Raw genomic sequence first — 22,894 nt, 5'->3', positions numbered from 1 at the left:
AAGACCTCTGTCAGTGTGACATCAATTTAGACAAACTACTCAACCTAGATGATGCTGTGTATTTCTCTGTTTCCTGCATTTATTACCATACTATACAGAGAGGTAGGCTGTCCTTTCTTGTTCTATGTCTTTCTTGCTCTGATGTGTTCTTTGCATCCTAACCTTGTGCTTGAGGTCTACTGTTAAGTAATATTGTACTGTTGCCAAAATTGATCTGAAAAGGTAAAAGGGCAGCTGGTTTATAGTACAGGAAATTCAGACAAAAGCAAAATCTGCAGAGCAGGTAATTGAGAGATTTTTATCTGACTATTCAGGAAAGTAAGCTTTTTAAAATGTGAACTTCATATTTCTGGAATTTTCCATTTGATATTCTGAGGCTGTGTGTAGTTGACTGTGGGTTGACCTCAAAGGTGTAACTTCTTGCATATAAATAAAGGATTTGAGTTCTTAATTGGACTGCTTCTTTCTCAGACTCATAATATGTATTAATGAATACCCCCAATATTTAAAATATGCCTAATTCACTTTTCTGCTAATTGCAGCCAAAATCAAGGTGAGTGATTGTATTAGTGATGTGTTACTGTGGCAAGGTACACGACAAAGGCAATTTCAGAAAAGAAATGTTCCATTTGGCGTCTTTTCCATGTATAGTCCATTGCAATGGCAAATTCCTGGCAGTAGAAGCTGGAGGAAGCTAGTTAGATAGCATTTGCAGTCGGGAAGTAGAAAGCAGCACACGTTATCCATCAGCTGAATTTCTGTTTTATTTTGTTTGGCAATTAGGATCAGTTTTTCTTACCCCTGTTAATGAAGGCAGATTTTTTCAAGTTCACAATCCCCATTAACCATCACAGTGTGTGGTGGTGTGAGTAAGAATGGTCCCCACAGGCGCATATATTTGAATGCTTGTCATTTCCCTGGTCATCAGGGAGTGGAACTATTTGAGAAGGATTAGGAAGTGTGGTTTTGTTGGAGTAGGTGTGGCCTTGTTGGAGGAAGTGTGTCACTGGGGGGGCGTGGGCTTTGAAGTTCCAAAGCTCAAGCCAGGCCCAGTGTCACTCTCTCTTCCTGCTGCCCACTTATTTGGATGTAGAACTCTCAGCTCCTTCTCCAGCACCATGTCTTCTGCATGCCACCATGCTTACCACCATGATGATAAGGGACTAAACCTCTGAAATGTGAGCAAACCCCAATTAAATGCGTTCTTTCTTTAACTTTCTTTCTTTTCTTTCTTTCTTTTTTTTTTCTAGACAGGGTTTCTCTGTGTACCTTTCCTGGAATTTACTCAGTAGCCCAGGCTGGCCTCAAACTCACAGAGATCCACCTGCATTTGCCTCCTGAGTGCTGGGATTAAAGGCGTGTGCAGCCGCCTTGCTGCTACCACCGCCACCACCACCTCCCGGCTACATTCTCAGTTTTTATGATAATATAGAAAGCACTGCCTGATTTTTAAATATGCAACCAAAGACTTTTTAAAAGAAATATTTTACTCTCGAGTTTTTAAAGCTGCCTTTCTTTGGGGAGCACTCATATGGGTAGTTTATGCAGCCATGATTACACAATCCAATTCTGGGGCATTAATTTTTTTTTTTTTTTTTTTTTTTTTAAGATTCCAGTGTGCCTGAGAAAAATATTCTGTGTTCACAGTATGATGCTTATCTCTGATTTGTACAGTCTCCAAAAACCTTGTCAGACTCAGCAAGTGTATAGCTTCAGGCAATGAGGTTCTAACAATGCTCCACAGGGCTTGGGGAAAGTGCTTGCTCTCAAGTGCATCCTCCTTTTCCTTACTAGCTCCAGACAATGAGTTCTACAGTCTTGAGCCCACAGCAATACCTGATTGGCACTATCCTTTATGGGTCTCAAAGTTCATTGTCACACACAGGCTTCTGAGGCTTTACATCCCTAAGTAAAAGCAGAAACATCAGGAAAGAATGAAATGAAATTCTGAAAGCTGACTTTCTGTTTTATTTTGTATGGCAATTAGGATCAGTTTTTCTTACCCCTGTTAATCTAATCTAGAAAAATCCCTCACAGACATGCCTAAAGGCAGATCTTGTCAAATTCACAATCACCATTAACCATCACAGCAGTTAACCATCACATAGAGATCACCTACTTATTTGTGTTGAGAAAAGATCTCATGTAGCTCAAGCTGGTCTGGAAACCACAATGTAGATGAAGGTGGACATGAAATCCTATTCTTTCTCTCTCTCAACCTTCAATATTACAGCTATGTGCTACCATACCTGGATGAAATGTGTTAAGAGCACAGGATGGAGCTATGTTAATTAGTTAGTGCATGGATTCAGTTAATTCAGAAATATTGACTCAACAACTACTATATTTTAAGTATCAGAAATTTTTAAAAAAATGACAAGAGTAGGTTGGGTTGTGATACAGTAGAAAAGGCAGTCACCTAAGAGAAACTGCTGGATGATTTGACCATTTGTGTTGGTGGTACATAAGGTGGTGGGTTGATGAATAATAATATAAGATATCCAGAAGGGCCTCCAATTTTCTGAAACCCCAAAATAAACAAAGTAGGGTGTTTCGTGCAGATTTTCCTTTATGTTTTCAGATCTAGATTGTTTTTCATTATGAAGCAGGAGAATAGTGCTGGTACAACAATATGAATCTGTAGCATAAGTGCTCACTAGATTGTGGCACTTCTGTAACAAGAAGGCGATTTTACATTCATTTTTACAGTAACAATGTATCATAAGATAGAAATTTATGCCATAAGTACACAACCATAAATATTTTCTTCGGCTTATTTACTTAGTATTTCTTTTACTTAATGTGTTACTTGTAGGAATGCAAAGAAGTTGTGTTCACTGTTGAGTGACTTTTCCTGGGAAGGCCTGAACAAATATACATATTTACCCCAGATGCAGCACTGATCAAAGAAATGGGTCCTTACAAAGCATGGTGAGGGGTTACTTACCAGATCCCAAGGGACACAAAGCAGCTATCAAACCATACCATCACTATTGCCTGGCACAGCTGAGGACTTACAAAGTCACATCCCTGGAGAGCCTGCTATGACTTACAGGCAGCTGTGCTGCTGTGAGCTTCCTCTCCTTACTGACTGTTCACTGCTTTAATAACTCGGGAATGAATTTTCAAGGTTCTGAGCTTATGTTTTGGTTAGCTTCCTCCAAAAGTGTCGGTGGTAAAATGGTGAGCATAGCTGTCCTCCAGTTAGCTTTGTGAGTCTTATGAGCTTTGGTTACTTCATGGGGCTTATGATCCCTCCCCATTCTGAGAGAATGCTTGAACTCAGAGGAAATTTGCTGAAGACTTAAAACTGTAGGAATATCTTGTCCTGAAGACCTCAGGTGTATTTTAACTGTAATAAGCAATCAAAGGATTCCTTATCCAGTTGTCTCCACCCATCCCACAAAATTCTCAGCCCAGTTCTCAAAGTAAACAAACCTTGCAGGCCCATGCTCATATCTATCCTGAGACAACCTGGACAGGCAACTTCGTAAGCATACTCCACAGCTGTTGTGTCATACTTCAGAACCCGAGACTAATCAATTGGCACCAATACTAAATCAGAAATGTCAACTCTTGGAACTCACAGCCTGCCCTAACTCTTAATCACTCCAAAGGTAGGATAGAAAGATAAAGTGTCATGGGGAGAAAAGCCTGAGGGAAGCAGAGTCTCTGCTCTCGTCTTTTACTGGTTATAAAAGCTGAAGAAGACTCTACTGGAAAGAATCTAAGGGTCTAACAGCCACTGAGACAATGTATGTTCCCCCAAAGACACCTTGTCTAGAACAGTAAATAAATTATTCTCACTTATGGTCAGACAATGTATTCCCAAAGACACCCCAATCAACCATGTTGAGGACACTAATTAGAGTATGTCTAAAATACTGTGAAACTTTATTATCTTAGAACTCTCCTCTCCTAGATGTAAATAATGCCACTCATAAATACACCTGACTGAGGAAAACATTCTTTAACATTTAACGATGTTATAAACAACCCTTATGGAACAATGTTAGAAAGATGGTTTGGTTTCTTAGCAACTTTAAGTGATATAACTTGAGGGGCTGAAGAGATGACTCAGCAATTAAAATACTTACCTATGTGGTGGCTCACAGCCACCTGAAGTTTAGTTCTAGGGGATGCAATGCATCTTCTGCCTTTCATGGACTCATACACACACATGATACACATACATACATTTTCAAAATAAAGTAAATAAATATTTAAAGGAAAAAAAAAAACAAATGCAACTTGAGAATCTCCAAAGAGCCCATATATTCCATTATAAAGAAACCATATCTCTCTCCTGTTGTAGAATAATATTTTAAGAAGTGTCACATTTGTTTATGCAGTGGAACATTTGCTTTGATGATGCAGAGATGTGTTGCATTCTTTTATGTTGCATTTGTTTAACTCTGTGAAGCTGTGTTACTGTGCCTGTCTAAAACACCTGGGGGTCTAATAAGGAGCTGAATGGCCAATAGCATGGCAGGAGAAAGGACAAATAGAAGGAGAAATCTAGGAGGAGCAAGAAGAAAGATCAAGGATCAAGAGAGAAAGGAGGAGAACTTTAGGGGCAAACAAACCAGTCACCCAGCTACACAACCAGAAATGGAGTAAGAAGGAAAGAAAGGTTCTATTCTACAGGAAGAGAGAAAGATAAAAGCCCTGAGGCAAAAGGTAGATGGGATAATTTAAAGTTAAGAAAAGCTAACAAGAAACAAGCCAAGCTAAGACAAGGCATTACTAATTAAGAATACGTCTATTTATTTGGGAGCTCGGTGGAGGGCTGCCAAAGAGCCCAAAAATAGTGAGACACACAACAGTCTCTCTGTCTCCTCTCTCTCCCCACCCCTTCCCCTCCTCCCTCCCTCCCTCCCCACCTCTCTCTCTCTGATAAGCCTGTACTTGTCCTACCAGGTGTACTTTCCTCTCTCTTTGGAGCCCCTTTCTATTGTTGTTGTTGTTGGAGAGGAGGGAAAGATAAAGGAGTGAAGGGGACTTTGTTGTTGTTGTTTTGTTTTGTTTTTGTTTGTTTGCTTGCTTGTATTGTTTTGGATTGATTTGATTTTTTCTTATTTTCTTTTGGGGTGCACTGCAGGGGTGAGGGAAGGACTGGGAGGTGAGAGGAATTAGGGTTCATGGTGTGAAATTCCAAAGATTCGATGAAGAAATTGTTAGATAAAGATTTAAACACAAATAAAAATAATGAGCTGGCATGTTTTATTCTTTTTTCAATGATGTTAGAAATGCATATCAATTATAGAATATTTAAACATTTGAAAGACTACCTCACAAAATCTCCAATACTAGACAAGAGAAGCCTTCTTTTGAGTTGTTGGTAAAGGCAAACCAAGGGACTGTCAAAAGACACAGCCTATAGAGTCCTTGGTTGTCCCCAAGGGGTGGAAGGTAAGTTATTATTGCTGAAGAGACCATGAACTTTGGAAACAGGGTCCAGAGTCCCCTGAACTGGAACTGACCTGAATGTCTCCTCTCTGAGGACTAGCTTTCATGGTACCAGAAGATATCACACAAGCTTCCAAAGTGGGAAGCAACCGCCAACCCTACCCTGCCCTGATGCCTATGAGCTGTAATGACTACCAGCACAGCATGATAACCCTAAGAATACAGAAGGGGCATACACACTTTAGCAGTAACCCACAGTTCTCTAATTGGACTTAAAAAGAGAGAACATGTCTGGTCCTGGAAACCTAGCCAACTACCAGAATAGTGAAGTCATGAAGCTTGCAGGAGAACCCATAACTACTACTTTGCTGGATTAGAATAATTCCTAACAACATGTATAAACATTTGTCTTTATATTAACAGACAACTGAGTCCTCACTCCTCATCAAGGAAATTTCTCTTTGCAACAGAGACCATTACAGAAAATTGCAACCAATAAAAATGCAGAGTTGTGGAGCCTAGTTCCAGTGGTTGTGTCTACAAAACAGTCCTGAACCCAAGGCTTAGGAAACATTGCAGAAGAAGGGGTGGAAGGAGCCAAATGATCAGGGATTTTGCTGTGAGATTTTTCTCCTGGTAATGTCAGGACTATATCCACAAAGTCTCACTGATGTGACTGCCCAGACAGGAGCCAAACCAGGACAACAATAGGCATGCAAAGTGGATGGCAAAAACCCATGAGACCTTAACCCTACACAGACTTTCAGGCAACTAAGAAATACGGAGAGCAGGAGAAAATCTTCCCCATAGACAACCACACCAGCTGGTTGTCCAATATCAAAAGGTCAGACCTGAAAACATACTTATGACTAACATTATACAGACTGAGCAGTTTACATCTAGGATTATAATATCTATGTATATATACATATATTCATGCAATAACAATGTAAAAAGAGGGCATGAATCTGAAAGAGAGTAAGGAGGAGTATGCTGTAGGGTTTAGAAGGAGGGAAGGGAGGGGAGAAATGATATATATATTATAATCTCTAAACAAAACCTCTGTCAAAAATATCACAAAGCTAAAAATAAAATCAACCAATTTAATTACTCAAATTAAAAAAATGTTGATATTTTAGAGGTCATCATATGTTTATCTATACTTGCATTTATGTATTTATATAAGTGGAAATATTATTCTATATAAACTATGTTCATATTTATTTGAGTGAATGTGTTATTTAGCATTCTGTTGAAAGCATAGGTATTAGAGTCAAAAATGCTTGTGTTCAAATGCTGGCACCATCCCTTAGAACAAAACACCAAGATGTGGCACAAATCTGAAATGTCAGCATTCAGGAAGCTAAGGCCTGAGGAATGTCATGAATGTGAGGATAGCCTAGGTTACATAGGAAGATCTAAGTAAGCCTGGACTACCATCTGAGTCCCTCTCTCAGTAAACCAAACCAAGCTATCAAATCATCAACTAACCAACAACAACAGAAGTACCACTTAGTAAATAAGAAATCCTAGGAAGTTATTTTTGATGATTAATTCTTCATGAGGGATATCTATTAAGCCATAAAAGATTTGTATACACTTTTGAAAACATTCTTCTACTATTGTGTTATCTTGAATACAATTCCACTTCTTTGAAAAACACATTTAATTTTATATATATATATATATATTTCTTTTTTGTGTGCCAGAATAAATAATTACTTTGCTTACTAATTTCTGCACACATCTTTGACTGATCCTCTAGGCCATAAGTAGATTTTTATAATAGGAAAATTTTTTGTTTTTACCACTTTTGAGGTATTTATAAGATTTGATGTATAGATCATGGCTGTTACTCAAGTCTGCTGGAGATCTTGAGAAAGTTTAAGAATTTAGAAAAAATGTTCAAAGAGAAAGATAAGATAAAGAGAGATTGTACAGCCATTTCATTCATTTAAGATGGTGGTTTGCTACAGTTGTGCTTCATTAGGAAAGAATGGTGCCTCCATGCTCTAGCCAGGCATGGACACCAACATACAGTGAATGATTTTTGAAATACTGTATTAGTAGTTTTAGATTTGGTGTAGTTCTAATACCAGATCAGCTGCTAGACTTGAATTCCCTTTGGCACAAAGATCTTCCCTGAACAGCAAAACCATAGCTCCTGGAGCCAGCTGAAGCTGTAATAAAATTCACAGACCCTTGACAAGTCAGACTCCATGAGCATGCCACTTTCTGGGCCCAATGTAGTGTTTCTAAGCCAGCTGAGCTGTTTGTACAGGCCCCTCTGCTCTGCTGAGCACAGAGCTGTACTCTGCATGCAGTTCACTCGGGAGACCTTCAGAGTCTGGGAATCTCTGCCAATTTACCAGCATGGGTCAGCCTCGGTATAGTATGCACATCTCACTAAGCTTGTTTTACTCTCCATTTCATTCTCATATAATTACTAAATGCTAAATCATATCTCCATAAAAATTATATGAAGGGCAGTGATTGTCATATTTCTGATTGCTCACAGAGGTGTGAAATTTGTTGTATTGGAAGATCATATCTAAGTGGAATTGGGTACTTAATATTGCTAACATTTTGGGGGCAAGTTAATGAAATTTTAATATGTACCTCATATTACAGAGAGAATAAAATTAATTAACAGTTCAGACACTCATACAATCCTCTGGTAAATTTCTGATGAACAATGTCTGAATATAGATCAGATAGTTTCATTGAATCCAGATGCAGAGACAGTATGTGTAGTAGTACAAGGAGAATGAGAACACACACCGATCCCCCAGCTCAGTCTCTTTCCTCAGCCATTCCTTAAGCATTGGGCTACTTTACAGCTTGGACTATGTTTTTTTCTTAAACTGATCTACTGTTCCTCAAGGATTTTGTTAATAGTTCAAAAGATACCTTGTACATTTATTTTCATTGATTATTTGATTGATGGATTGTATACTGGGGAGAGGTGAGAGGCACACGTCCAGGCACAGGTCCACTGGAGTTCAGAGGACAACTTGCAGAATTGGTCCTCTCCTTTTGTCATGTGGATTCCAAAGATCAAACTCGGGTCCCCAGACTGGCAGCAAGGGCTCGTGCCCTCTGACTCATCTCGATAGCCCTATGATTACTTTTTATGTTGGCAATATGAAAGCTGTATTCTAGTCTCAATCCAGCCCTACAGTTTTAGAATAACATAAAACAACTACATGTTTCGAAATAATTTTATTCATTCAAAAAAACCATTAGCTACTTTTATAGGATGTTAAGGTTGATGTTAATTATAATTGTACCAAAATGTTTTTCCTAACCATATAAGACTCACACTCTACTATCATGTAAAAATTTCAAAAGCAGCATAGTATAAGAAACTCACCACTTTCAAGGCAAGCTTCAACCATTCTTGTTATCTTGATTCACTAATACAACTATGGGGATATATATCTTCACTTTCAGAATATTGTTATTTGGAATAGTGAGATTATAAATTTGAGAATAATTACAGAGTTCAGATTTCAATTAAAATTTTTATGTTCACTCCCAAATTGCTTCCCTCACATTTTTCTTGTTTAATTACCGATGTCTCTATTTATTTCAGTTAATTTACTCTTATTTTAAATATCCACTCAGATTAATTTCTAAAACATTCTAAGAATGATTCTACATGCTGATAGTATATTGGTGAACAAAGCACTTGAAACAGTGACATTCAAACAACTTAATGCTGATAAATTACCACAAATGTCATAGACCTTTGGAAAGTATCTTTCAAATATACTCTTTTTGCCTTTTAAAATAATAACTTTTGAGATAAGCTTATAAATACAATATAAATAACTTATAAAGATAAACCTTTAAAGAATACAGTTCAACAATTGGTTAGGCACAGGGTTTGAAAACCATTAGAATGATTAATTATAATGTACATTCATTATATCAGAAGGTAAGCCTGTGTCCATTACTAATCACTTCTCATACTTCCCTTTCTCAGCTCCCGGCAAATGCTATTATTCTATATAATATTTCTATTTCCACCAATGTGCCTACTCTAGATGTTTCATACAATTGGAATCATATAACACCCAGTGACTTGTTTTTGTCTTCTTTTATTTAATGAGTTTTCAAGTTGATCTATGTTGTAACCCATATGAGGAATTCCCTCCTTGGTATTGAATAATGTTCTTCTGTTGTGCATATAAATCATAGTTTGTTCATACACTCATTCACTGACACATGCTGGGGTTGTTTCTCCCTTTAGTCCTTTAAATTTTGTGTATCAGTTTCTGTGTGGTCATATGATTTTCTTTCTGTTTTTAAATTTTTATTTTCAAAAACACTGGGTTTTTTGTTTCTTTTTTTTTCTTTCTTCTTTTTTTTAAGATTTATTTATTATGCATACAGTGTTCTACCTGCTTGTATCTGTGCAGGCCAGAAGAGGGCACCAGATCTCATTACAGATGGTTGTGAGGCACCATGTGGTTGCTGGGAATTGAACTCAGAACCTCTGGAAGAGGAGCCAGTGCTCTTAAACTCTGAGCCATCTTTCCAGCCCCCAAAGCACACTTTTTCAACAAATGAACAAAGTCATGGATTGAAGCTGGAACTTCTCCCACTCCTCATGCCATTGAACTGGTTAGGACTTGTTTGGATTTGCTGTTGCCAGACACACAGGCCAGTGGCATCATGGATTTGTTAAACTAATGCAACATTTAGTATCTCTCTGCTAGAGCACCAAGGTGAACGTCAATCTCTGCTTCTAGAGAATCTTGGATTTAGGATTTTCAACTGTAACTACTCCAACTTCTATTTCTGAAGGTTTGAAATCAATGGACAGAACAGTAGACAGACATGTAATTGCAGTTTCTACTGTTTGTTCAAATGTCCAATCAAATTTCCTCTTCACTTTATTCTTTTCTTCAAGGAAGCTGGTTAACTCTATTTGTTTAACTCCTGCTGTGGTGGCTTTAATGCCGCAGTAGTAGCCGCAGGGTCACAATTGTACAATTGAGGGCCTTGTTCTTCAACTATACCAGTTAAAATCATACAACAACCAAGGCAGCCTCATTTCAGCATTCTGTGTGTAGACTTGAGAACTACCAGCAATTCTCTTACATAGCATGTCCACAGGAATCTCAAAGCCATATTTGTATTTCCATTTAGCTGCCTCATAGCATGCCCTCTGTACCTGGGGTCTGCTGTCGGCTGTCATCCCAGTCACAATAGGGCCAATGTTTTTAGTTATCTTGAACAAGTGATTCAGTGAGCTGGTATCCAATAACACATTGGGTATTTTCTTCTGTATGACAATTACTTCAGAGTCATTTCCTCTGACAGTTACAGATGTTAATCCACCCTTATTAATAGCCTTATAAGCATATTCTACTTAGTAGAGTCAGCTCTCTGGAGAGAAAATAGTAATGTGGTGGTCAAAACCAGCACTAGAACCATGGAACTTGGCCTCCTCACTTTCAAGCACAGTCTTGGCCATATGTTTTCAATTCCTATCAACATCTTCTCTTCGGTGTAGACCCAGCAGTGATTCTACGAGGTCAGATAATAAGTCTCTCCTTTCCATTGTAAGGAAATGCTAATCTGTTTTCAAGATACCCATAACACTTTCAACCCTTCAGCAATTTACCAGGGTCATAATGTTTCCATATCATCAATGAAACTTCCTTTACATTTTTATAATCATTCAAGTGGCCATGAAGAAGTAGCATATTATGCTTTTAAATTACAATACTTTAATGATGGATGATGTTAAACATTTTTCCATGTGTTTGTTGGTCTTTTGCATGTTGCCTTCAGCATATTGTCTAATCAGACCCCTTATACATTTTATGGCTTTATCACTGGGTGTGTTGGATTGTAATAATTCATTATATAGTCTGGATATAAGGTTTCTTTTAGATAAGTTACTTTCAAATATTTCCATGTTTTCTGTGAGTTATTTTATTCTACTGTGTCCTTGGAAATGAATTAAAATAAAGATTATAACATTTAATTTATCTATATTTGACTCTATTATCAAAAAATTTGCTGCTATTTGTAGAAATCATTGCTAATCTAAGTAATAATTATTTACTTCTTACATTCTGTTGTAAAAGTTTAATAGATTTTGGTCTGTGATCTAATATTTAGTGAAAGCAGGATTAAACATTATCATTCCACAAATGAATGTTATTTCCTAATCCAAAAGGTGTCTTTCTCCTTTCAATTGTCTTTCCACTCTAGTGAAAGCCAATATACCAAAAATGTAGGGTTTTATTTCTTGCCTCTCACTTCAATCATTTATAGACAGAAGTCATCATGTGAATCTAATGCCAGTATCTCATTGTTTTGTGTACTATACCTTATAGATTAAGTATTAAAATTTAGATTTTTTCACCTTTTGAGATGCATAGTCTCGGTCACTATTTTTCAAGACTGTTTTGTTTTTGTTCTGGATACCTTATGCTGTATGTTTTCTGGGTCACCTTGTCAATTCTGATAAAGGCAACTCAGCTGGGAATCTGATAAGATTTATGCCAAATCTGAATCTGCTCTGTTAGTAGCAAGCATTCTGCTTCTTGATTTTTGTTTCCTCTGCTTATCATCAGATCAGGTATGGTTTACATGAATTTCCCCTAAAGGTCCACATGTTGAAGGTTTTTCTCTAGAAGTGGCAGTATTGGAGGGTGCACAGGGCCTAGTAGGATACCCTTAGATCATAGGGCATGTGTCCCTGCAACCGAAGGTAGGAAACAGCTCAGTCACTTCTCCTGGGCTTGTACTGTGAGCAGTTTGCTCTGATAGGTGCTTTTTACCATTGCCATCTGGCATCATAATAAGCATCTCTAAATGGATCTTGTCTTTGACCACAACCTATAAAACTGTCAGCTTAATAATTTTTCTTCATAAATTTATTGGCATAAAACTTTTGGTATAGTAATGTGAAGCTGAAAAGTACAATATCCCAAACTTGGTCTTCAATCTTCTGGGAATCTACTCTCCTCTTTTACCTACCTTAAAATCACCTAACTGCCTCAATGGTTTCTTTATGGTCCTCACCAGGCCATGCACATTTCCTCTATCAGATCTACTGCCTTTTCCTTTGCCTCAACTGAAATCCTTTTCTCTAGAAACTTCACAAGCCTAATTGTTATCATTGCTATAGTTTTGATGTGGATATCCTCCAGAGGGTTAAAGCCTTAGGCCACTGCCCAGCACTGAACAGCACACAGCACTTTGAGAGTTCCAGGAACCATTAAGACCTGGGGCCCTGAGAGAACAACATAGGAACTTAAGAATTTATGTCCTCATAGGGGACATTAGAACTCCATTGCCTCCCCTCTCTCTTGCCCTTTCTTCTTCGTACTTGCTCTCCTTCTCTCCTCTCCCTCCCTCCTTCTTGGCCAGTGTGAGGGGAAGACTTTTCTACTTGCGATGATACACCTCTTCCTCCAAAGGCATGGCTCCAACTAAATATTTTATTCTTTTAAGTTGACTATCACAAGTATTTTATCATAGCAACAGAAAGCTAACAGAATCATTAAAGTCTCAGTTCCAGTTGTACTCATGATGCTTTGCTACATTTTTCATATAATTGAGTGCTGAAAAAAATCCCACAACGTTGACTCTCTGGTTGCTTTGTTCATATTATCATATTTTATTTTATTTGAGGTAATTACAATCTGCTATCATTGGTTGCTCATTTCCTTTGTTGTGTAGCTTCTTACCTAGAATATAGTCTCTAGCATCTGCACATCTTGCAGAAATCTTGGCACATAGCTTATATTCAGTAAATACACTAAATGTTTCTGCATGGATTACTACCTGTTACATTTGATTTTAATTCTAGTAGCAGAGGTAAGCAAAATGAAAATATCAGGCAGAATTAATCAGCACCAGTATATTAGACTGGTAAGCTAAGCATTTTCCACCAATGATCTAGTGTAGTATTCTAGAACAACATTATAAATAAGTTTGATGTACACTCATAGTCTACAAAAGAAGAATCTATGCTTTAGTAGGGTAGCAACTCATTGGCCAGGTGACAGAACCAATACCCAGCACCATGAAGCCTGACTCCAAGGGTTGTACCCATGGGACTTCATGGCTACCCGGTTATAGAATAAAGTTGTCTTCAAGGGTTGTTTTTTTATATAGAATTTAAGCCATATATTCCTTCTGTACTTAAAAAAAACTTTTCTTAAGGCTCTATACATAGAAAGTAAAAAGGAAATGCATGGTGTAATAACTTGGTAAGTAGCCTTGTTTATCTCTCTAAGAGGTTTATTTCTGTTCTCTTTGAGCACACTGGAGAGGATGAGACAACCAAGTTATCATCAATGATGTGGTTCTTTTAGATTTAAATACCAAAATAGAGTATAATGGTTTTATTTGTTAAAATTAATTAATTTCTCTGGTGAGAGAAAATGGCTTTTTTGGTGGGGTTTATTTTGCCATATATTTTAACACCAATTCTATCATTTCTGGAAAATAATTAAAACTTTAAGAAAAAATGAAATATAAAAGAAAAACAAATAGAAAATCCATTGGTTAAAATCATTAAAGTTAATTTCAATGTCTGATACCAATAAAATATTCTTATATATTTTAAGAATAGAGTTTAGTGAATAAAGAAAAATTACAAATATTGATGAATACATTATTACATTTAACTATAAAATTAGGAGAAATTATTGAAATATAAAATAATATGTATGACACCTGCGGTAAATCCAAAGAACTAATAATGTAGAACAGAGAGTTTACTATAGCTATATACAACCTCCATAATGTGCTATGTTTGCTAAACATGTAATGACTTTTCAGCTTTGCTCTTCAAAGATAACCTGGGCATGGGAGAGCAGTGGAGTAACCACCTTCTATTTTACCATGACAGGTGTTTGAAGCTTGTTGTATACGTCTCAGGGCATGGGACAGTGATGGAGGAACCTGCCTTCTATTTTTCCATGACTATTTAATGTGCGTCCGAAGCATGTTGTCCGTGTCTTTACAGGGCAGATGGAGTGTGACTAGCGAAGCTGGGCTGACTCACAAGGACGGAAATGAGATCCTTTTGGTGACTCTCCTTCCCAGGCTCAGTGCTCGGTGAGCATCAGTAACCGTATTTTAGGGGCTAAGGTGACATCGTGTATTCCCTACATTCTAACTTTAAGTGCACTCAAGAAAAACACATTGATAACCTATGGCATATTACTTTAAATTCAATTACATATTTACCTAGATTGGTATTAAATTAACATTTACAGAAATGTCTAAAGACTTATACTGATGTAGAGTTAATATATATCCCTGTGGAGAAAAGGAAAACAGAAAACAAGAAAGTTGTTAAGTACTCCTTTCCTATCTGTCTTTCTTCCTCATGCTTTAGCTCAGAAAGGCTGATGTCATGCTTTGAGCACAACATCCTCTGTGCACAAAAGTGCCGATAAAGCGGCCTTACAGAGCCCAGGGCTCTGCTTCCACTTCTGTGGTTTTCTTCCACAAGACAGAGAAATCCTTCCCTTGAATAAATGCATGGTTGACTTGTAATCAAAATTCAAACCAAATGTAATACTATTTTAAAATATTTTCTGCAGTGTATTACTTTTCACAATTTATTCAAGCTTTATTTAGATGTTCACCTTAATCAGGACAATAAAGTGTTAAAAGGTAGAAATACTAAACTTATGTCTTCTTCTTTAATCTAATTTTTATTTTACACTTTCATACATTCTTTCCTATCCCCTGGCTCCTCTCTACTTCCCTACCATCCAACTTCACTTTTCTCCCTGTCGCTATCAAACCTAACAAAAACAGGCTTCAAATTTAGCAAAACCTAAACTCCGTGGAACACATGGTGACAGTTTCACGTAACTACCACTAGATGGCAGCATAACAAAATTGGATGAAAGTTCCTGGCCAGAGAATTAACATCTTTAAGGAACATACTAATGGGAAATGATGCTATAATTACTTTTGTTGCTGTTTTAATATATTTTAATTGAAATAGCTGCATAACTTTCTTCCCTCCACTCCTCTCATCTAACCTCTGCTAAACACCTCTCACGTCCCCATCTACCCCTCGAGTTGATAACTTTTCTTTGGTTATTATCACACACACACACACACACACACACACACACACACACACATAACTTGCGGAGTCTATTTCTGCTCTTTGTATACGGTTTCAGGGCTGACCACTTGGCATTGGACAATCAGTAAGGGTGGTCATCCCTGGGAGAGGCTAATTCTTCTTCTCCTTGCAGTCATTACTGAAAAGAACTATAGGTAACTTAACGATTGCTTTGTAACATACAAACACATACCAGTAGATTTTTTTGGTTGAGTTACAAATAAAAGTTTGAAAAAATATTTTAAGATATTACAAGTGATAAGATTATATTCATAATAATATAGCACTTATTAACCAACATGTTTTTGTTTTTATACTAAGCAGAGAGACTGGGCTAAAAAGAAGAAATTAAACATGGTCTCTATTACGGGCTCAGTTGTGTCTTCCAAATTCCTGTGTTGAAGTACTGAGACTGTGTAGCTCTAACTCTGCCTGTGCTTGGGGGTAGGGAACATTAAGAGCTGATCAGTTTCAGTGGTATCATTTGAGTGTGCTCTATTCCTCTATGCTGCCTGTTCCTATAGGAATAAGCGGTCTGTGTGCAGTCATACACAAAGGCTCGACTGTGAAGGCCAAAAAAGGCCAACATCCATGAGCACAAGAAAGATGCCTCAGAAGAAGTAAACTCACCAATCTCAGGATCCAGGTCTCCAGAGCTGAATAATTCATTTCTGCTGCATACCACAACCAATAGCATTTTGTCATAGCAACCTGAGCAAACTAACACTATCTCTAGGCTATGGGATCACTGTGCTCAAATGTAAACAAAACAAGAAAACAGACAATTATTTGTTGTAACATAATGTGACAAATCTTATAATAGATGGGAATTTAAGGTGTGAAGGGATATCAGTGGCAGAGGGGATACAGCACTTCAGATACTGTTGGGAGACCATATTGAATATTTGATATGAATATTAACAGTGAATAGGAATTTTCTGTGCAGGGGCATCAGAATGAGAATAAATATTACGTATGTAAAAGAATATATAACTAGAGATTAATACGCTAAATAACATTGTTGATGTTTGAAAAGCCATGTCTTGTTCCTGATTTTAGTGGAATAGCTTTGTTTCTCTCCATTTAATTTGATGTTGGCTGTCAGCTTGCTGTATATTGTTTTTATTATGTATATTCCTTGTATCCCTGATCTCTCCAAAACCTTTATCATGAATGGATGTTAAATTTTGTCAAAGGCCCTTTCAGCATCTAATGAGATGATCATGAGATTTCTTTCACTTTGTTTATATGGTGGATCATATTGACAGATCTTCATGTGTTGAACCATCCCTGCATCTCTGGGATGAAGTCCACTTGAACATGTAAATTTATGCTAAATTTTCAATATCCACATTTCTAATGTATACAAACTGGGGCCATTGGAGACTACTGGTTCCATACTGGTGCTCATGAGGTCTGAGAACAGTACACTTAGGAAACAGTCTCTTCCTCTTCATGCATTTGGAAGGGGCAGAGGACAGGCTGAAATATGCTGGACTAAACTACTGGGCAAAATAATTTGTCTGAGTTCTGGGCAAGCTCTAGCAGTATATAGCATTTTAGTTCCTATCTTTCATTTTAATGCTCTAAACTCTCCATGATTTTATATGCGGCTGATAACCGCCATGAGTTAATATAGACCCAGCTATTCCTTGATTTTCTAAGACTAAGAAGAAATCAGTAGAATCCTAAACACTGAATATTGCTGTTAAGCATTGCCTGTCATACTAGGGAGAAGCTTGGTAAAGTATGTGTGCTACTTTCCTTCTTGGTTACTCAAGACCATGGCCATCTTCTTTTGGACAAAACCACAAAAAAGCCAATGAGAACTATTACCTTGTTTCCAGATCCTAGGGACTATGTGATATTGAGTAGTAATTTATTGAAAACTCACACTTTCCGGCACCTCTTACTACATGTCAAAACTATTTCTAATGATGTTACACAGGAATGGCAATATAGCCATTTTTGTCTGAGTAATGAAGAGCATGAGCAGGTGCTATGCAGGAGGTAAACTTCTCCAAAGAGCATTTGACAAGCACTTACCATTTGGAGTTATGATGCAGACCATTGAGAAAAGAGAAAGAGAGGAAATGTAGACACAGAACACAGGAGAGAGACTACAGGCATGGACCACAAACTGAGAGATGTCATCCTACATTCTTTGTTGGGGAATGTTGGTTGATTTGAAAAGAATTTGCAATCAGATATTACAAGTGCTGGATTACAAGAATGGGTCAGTATTTCCACTTGGAAGCAATTTATACAGAAGATTTTTAAAAGTAATTATGCTCAAGTATTTTAAATAACATACATTTATGTAGATATAGACTTTTCAAGTATGAACATAGTGGTTTTAATAAATCTGTACTTTATTTTTCTCATGAAAGCTTGCATTAAAGCACCTATCAGGCCCCAGATTCTGTTACGTTTCCAAACATGTGAAGTAGGGCAGATACTGGATGTGCTACCTCAGGTGGCATATGAGTGCTGACGAGTCCCAGAGGAGATAACAAGTATGTTTTTACTCCATTCTCACAACCTTTAAAGACACTTGTCTTTGGTATTGTGTACTGATATTCATTGTGCCATATTAATTTTTAAACATTTTATGCAACTTGATTTTCACTTTAAAAATTATTTAAAAACATAATCCTTCACTTTGTTTATGTGTATTATAATAAATGCTTTAAAAACTGAACAAAGTATTTCCATTGTATCATGTTGCATTTTTTCCTTTGACATGATACCATACATTTATATTTTTACTTTCAAATACTTTCTGTAATTTTTGCATAAATTAGCACTTGACTTTAAATTTATCAGCTTAAATTTGTCTCTGTTGAAATTTACTTTTTCATAGAACAGCTTTTCCCCACATTTTTATATAAATCATGTATATTATGGTGGATTGGAAATTTTCAATATTCAGCCTGAACATAAGCAGTGGACCACACTGCAGGAGTGCCTGAAACAGATAGCTCATGTATCTACTATGAGATGCTATGGAGTATCCTAAGCTGTTTTAAGAATTGAAGCTTCATATAAATCTATGAATACTTTAGTTTGATTTATGAAGGGAAATCTTGAGTTGACTACTCTATGCTTAAATCTTGAAGCTGCCAGGATTCATTCATTTCTCTGGAAAACTATCTGTGAGCTACCTCAAGTAAACGTAAGGATTTATACTGAGCAGTACAAATGGTAGGGACCTCACAGTCTGATAATAAGCCTTAGAGTGAGACACAGATGAGCTGAGATGTCAGTGAGAGTGTGGTTTCAAGGGGTACTTTACTCAAAGCAATTTTTAAACATGCCTTGAGGCATAAAACTATCCTTACACCTAGTAGGTGCATATAGACACTATTTTAGGGTCCATCTCACAATCACAGACTAAAGGAGTTCTCAAATTGTTAGCCAGAACTAACAGCTTTTCTAGGGTTTTTACGCTTAGCAGTTGAGTCAAAGAGATGTGATCTAGGCTCAGTACAAGGCTTTGCAGGAGCCCATGTCTAGAATAAATAATTTTCTGTCTCATACCTCTAGATTCACTCTACAACTACATGCATCATCTGTGGGAAAATGGGTTTCCTCTAGTCGTCTTTACATAAGAAAGAAAGTATTTGAACTTGGTTTTCATTGCTCTCATTACGTACAAAATGTAATGTGCATTGGGTAAGAATGTACTCTGAGGTCTTGAGTCTTTGGATGAGCATTTAGATACTTTCTGGATTCTTGCCAAGCCATAGCTCTTAGTAAAAAAGAATGTTCTATACAATGAAATGTACATATTAGGAATGTTTGAAAGCACCATTTCTATTGGTACTTAAAAAATCAACAACAACAACTATAAACCATCAGTACAGTCAGTCATTTAGTACAAAGAGAAACAATTTACTTTCATGAGACCATTTTTGAATAGTGCCATTTAAAATTGATTCAAAGGGCCAGGTGGTGGTGGCGCACACTTTTAATCTCAGCACTTAGGAGGCAGAGCCAGGCAGATCTCTGTGATTTTGAGGCCAGTCTGGTCTACACAGTGATATCCAGGAGAGGCACCAAAACTACACAGAGAAACCCTGTCTCAAAAACAAAACAAAAAGCTTGATTTGAAGAACACAAATTCTTTTATAACTAGGTATTCCAATATCTCTTCAACAATCATAGAAATTTCTGAATTTGATCTCATATTTCCATGGGAAAATATGGCTAAATAATTTCTTTAAAATTTGCAATTAATAATACACATGAATGTGGGAAGGATATTGTAGGCAAAAGGAGGAGGACTAGAGAGGGGTATTATAACATTATACACATATAAAATTGTCAAAGAAAAATTCTGTTATAAAGTTATATATGCTGTTTTTGGGAAATTGGTTATGAATGAAAATTTTAAAAAACATACTTCAAAATAACATATGACCCAAAAACTTTTCACTGTGCTTTTGCATGGACAAATAACGTCCAGCATTCTACAATGCCATTAAAATGGTTTAATGGAAATAAACAAAATGTTGCATTTCATATGGACATTGTCATGGAAATTGCCAGCACATGTAGATAAATTTTCCTGCTGTTCTTGTAAAACAGATTCTTCTCTCTCTCTCTCTCTCTCTCTCTCTCTCTCTCTCTCTCTCTCTCTCTCTCTCTCTCTCTCTCCCTCTCTCTCTCTCTCTCAACATTAGCATGTGTTCTCAGCACAGGGATGCGTCACTCAAAACAGAAGGTATTCAGCACTTTTGGACTGTTTCCCAGCTCAGTGGCCTCCAGTGCAATCTTCGGCCATAGACACATGGGCTACTTCAACATTTTTCCCTTCCCCCACTTTAGTGGCCCAAATACTAACTTGTCCAAGATATTGCCTGCTGGTACTATAACCCCAAATCCCACTTCAACTAGCAGAAAGGCCGTCATGTCTCCAAACAAATAAAGAGGCAGAAAGGCATCTATTGAGACAGCTGATCACTGAGGCACAAATTGCTTAAGTAACTTAGAAGCATATTTTACAAATAATAACACAAAGGGGAACATCACTCACATACATTAGTAAGTAAATAAGAAAAATTAGGAACTTTTCCATCTGAAATGATTTCTGTTGGTCATTTACTAAGTTTATGCAGAATTACTCACATAGGCTAACCAAGCCAGCTATAAAGTAATGATCATTTCTTTTCAGAAGAAAATAAGGCTTACATTAAAAATTGCAAAATGATAGTAATTACACTTTAAGAATAAATTCTGTATCTAGGAGAATTGTTCAGAATATCCATCACCTCAGAATTAATTCAAAGTTAATCAGTTTTATGACACAAAAGAAGGCAGCATCAGGTAAAACAGCATCATTGTGGTTCATCCACCTTTTCCCTCCTCTGCATCTTTCCATTCTGACACTTTAGATTATGACCCCACATGTGCAACACATTGCTTGCACACAATCTTCTTGAGATAATCTCCTTCATTTGTACGTATTTTTCTATGCCTCCTCCTGCTTAATTCAATTCCTGTGAATTTTTTATTCATCTAACAATCACAGTATATATGTTACAAACTGATTATTCCAAATCCTATAGCCTAGAAATGAAAGAAGAATAAAGTGGTATCTCTGAACAAAGCTTTAAAGTTGTGTAAGGAGAAGTAACCAGGCATGCTTTTTGTTGTTGTTGTTGCTGTTTGATTTTGATTTTGATTGCATTTTCTTTAGTCATAGTTTGACAATCTATGAGCTGTATTTGAAGGTGCATTTTAAGTTAGCATATATAGACTTATTCAATTCACCTTCTACTACTGAACTTTACTTGAAGACTTAGTATGTACAATCAGATGAGACACAGGTATTTAAAGCACTCAGCCCTTAATAACATGGACATGGTTCACTAGAGATAGTGACATGATTAAAATGTGACATAAAATTTGGCTTAGTGTATATGATGTTTACTATCCATATTTTAAGTTCTTAATTTTAAAAAATGAGCATGTTTGTGTTCATAACTGTGGAAATGATTTTTTCTTCAGTCTGAATATTTTCAAGAAAGATGACAATTGGAGAAATTTCTTTGTTGGTGTTAAATGTTCAGGTGTTTTCAGGTATGCCTTTAAATATAAGTATCAGTGAAAGTGTTCTAATGATGTTGACAACTCACAAGGAAATGGAAAAGAAAAGAAATTTCCATATTAAAGATGCAAAGGGTGTGTTGCTCCAGATTGTGTGCACCAACATCCTGATGAGAGTTCCCCAAATCACATTTCCAGCCCTCTACCCAGAAACACTTAAAAAAAGTTTGGTGAGGAGCATAAAAGTCAAGATTTGAATGATAACTAGCAAGTAGGATGCATTTAAATAATTTTGGGATCTACTTTGAAGTATAAGAACAAGCAAATAATTATGGGATCCATAATAAAGCAATTATTAAAGTGAGAACAGAAGCATATTTAGATCTCAAGTTGCTCAACTGAAAATACTGGTAATTTTTGCCTTCCATTTTATCATATCCCATGGTCACACTTGTAAAATACAATAAAGCATCACTTCATGTAGGCAGGATTCTTTTAAGTTAGAGTTTGAATCATGTCACTCTTCTTGTCAGGACCCCAACATCCCTATATCCTTCAGAGGAAAAGAGGAGCACTTGGGAAAACCTTCAACAGCAAACTAAGTAAACTATAGTAAAGTTAGGTCAGGTTAATGAAAAGTATGTCAATCAAATTATGTGGAGGCAACTGTCCACATGCCAAGCCGGGAGAAATCAAGACAGGTCACTTACATACTAGATTATCTCCCCACGTATATTTTATTTACTACTAGTAACTTTTCAGTCAGTCTTGCCTATCTACCCTAAAAATATTTTTTACCAATATATCCTAGCTACATTGCCCAAATTTTATAATAAATTAATATTAATAACATTTTATTTATATATCCAGTTTATTATATATGAATACTCTAAATCCATCAAAAGGAGTCTCCTGAATGCAGAGATTTTTGTCTTGACAAACATTTGACATGAGTAAACATTCAGGGAAATAGTTCTTGAAAGATAGATGGTGTTACTATTATCCAAATATAAGTATTTGGATGTCCTTAAATCTCAGTGAAAGTTTTATCTAATCAACAACAAAGTTACACTGGACCCCAGTGATGGAATGTCCAGCCAGTGTGCACTGGGCCCCAGTGATGCAATGTCTAGCCAGTGTCCAGTGGACCCCAATGATGGCATGTCCAGCCAATGTACTCTACTCTCCACCTATTGTCTTCCTCTCTTAGTCTTCAATGTATCATTATGTAATTCTCTAACAGCAACATTTTAAGATAATTTTGGTGGCATAAACATTTTTAACTCATGGAGTATGTTTTAGAAAGTGCCT

General features: G+C 36.7%; 1 protein-coding gene and 1 pseudogene across 6 annotated transcripts in view; both read right to left on the bottom strand.

Annotated features, from left to right (window-relative positions):
• Magi2 (membrane associated guanylate kinase, WW and PDZ domain containing 2) overlaps positions 1–22,894 on the bottom strand; it is a 1,436,700-nt gene that overhangs the window by 1,244,811 nt on the left and 168,995 nt on the right. The gene's annotated exons all lie outside the window — the stretch shown is intronic.
• LOC118579458 lies at positions 10,079–10,894 on the bottom strand (annotated as a pseudogene).

Source organism: Onychomys torridus, chromosome 3, assembly GCF_903995425.1.
Source record: "Onychomys torridus chromosome 3, mOncTor1.1, whole genome shotgun sequence".
Lineage (NCBI taxonomy): Eukaryota > Metazoa > Chordata > Mammalia > Rodentia > Cricetidae > Onychomys > Onychomys torridus.
This window is presented reverse-complemented; position numbering and strand designations above follow the sequence as displayed.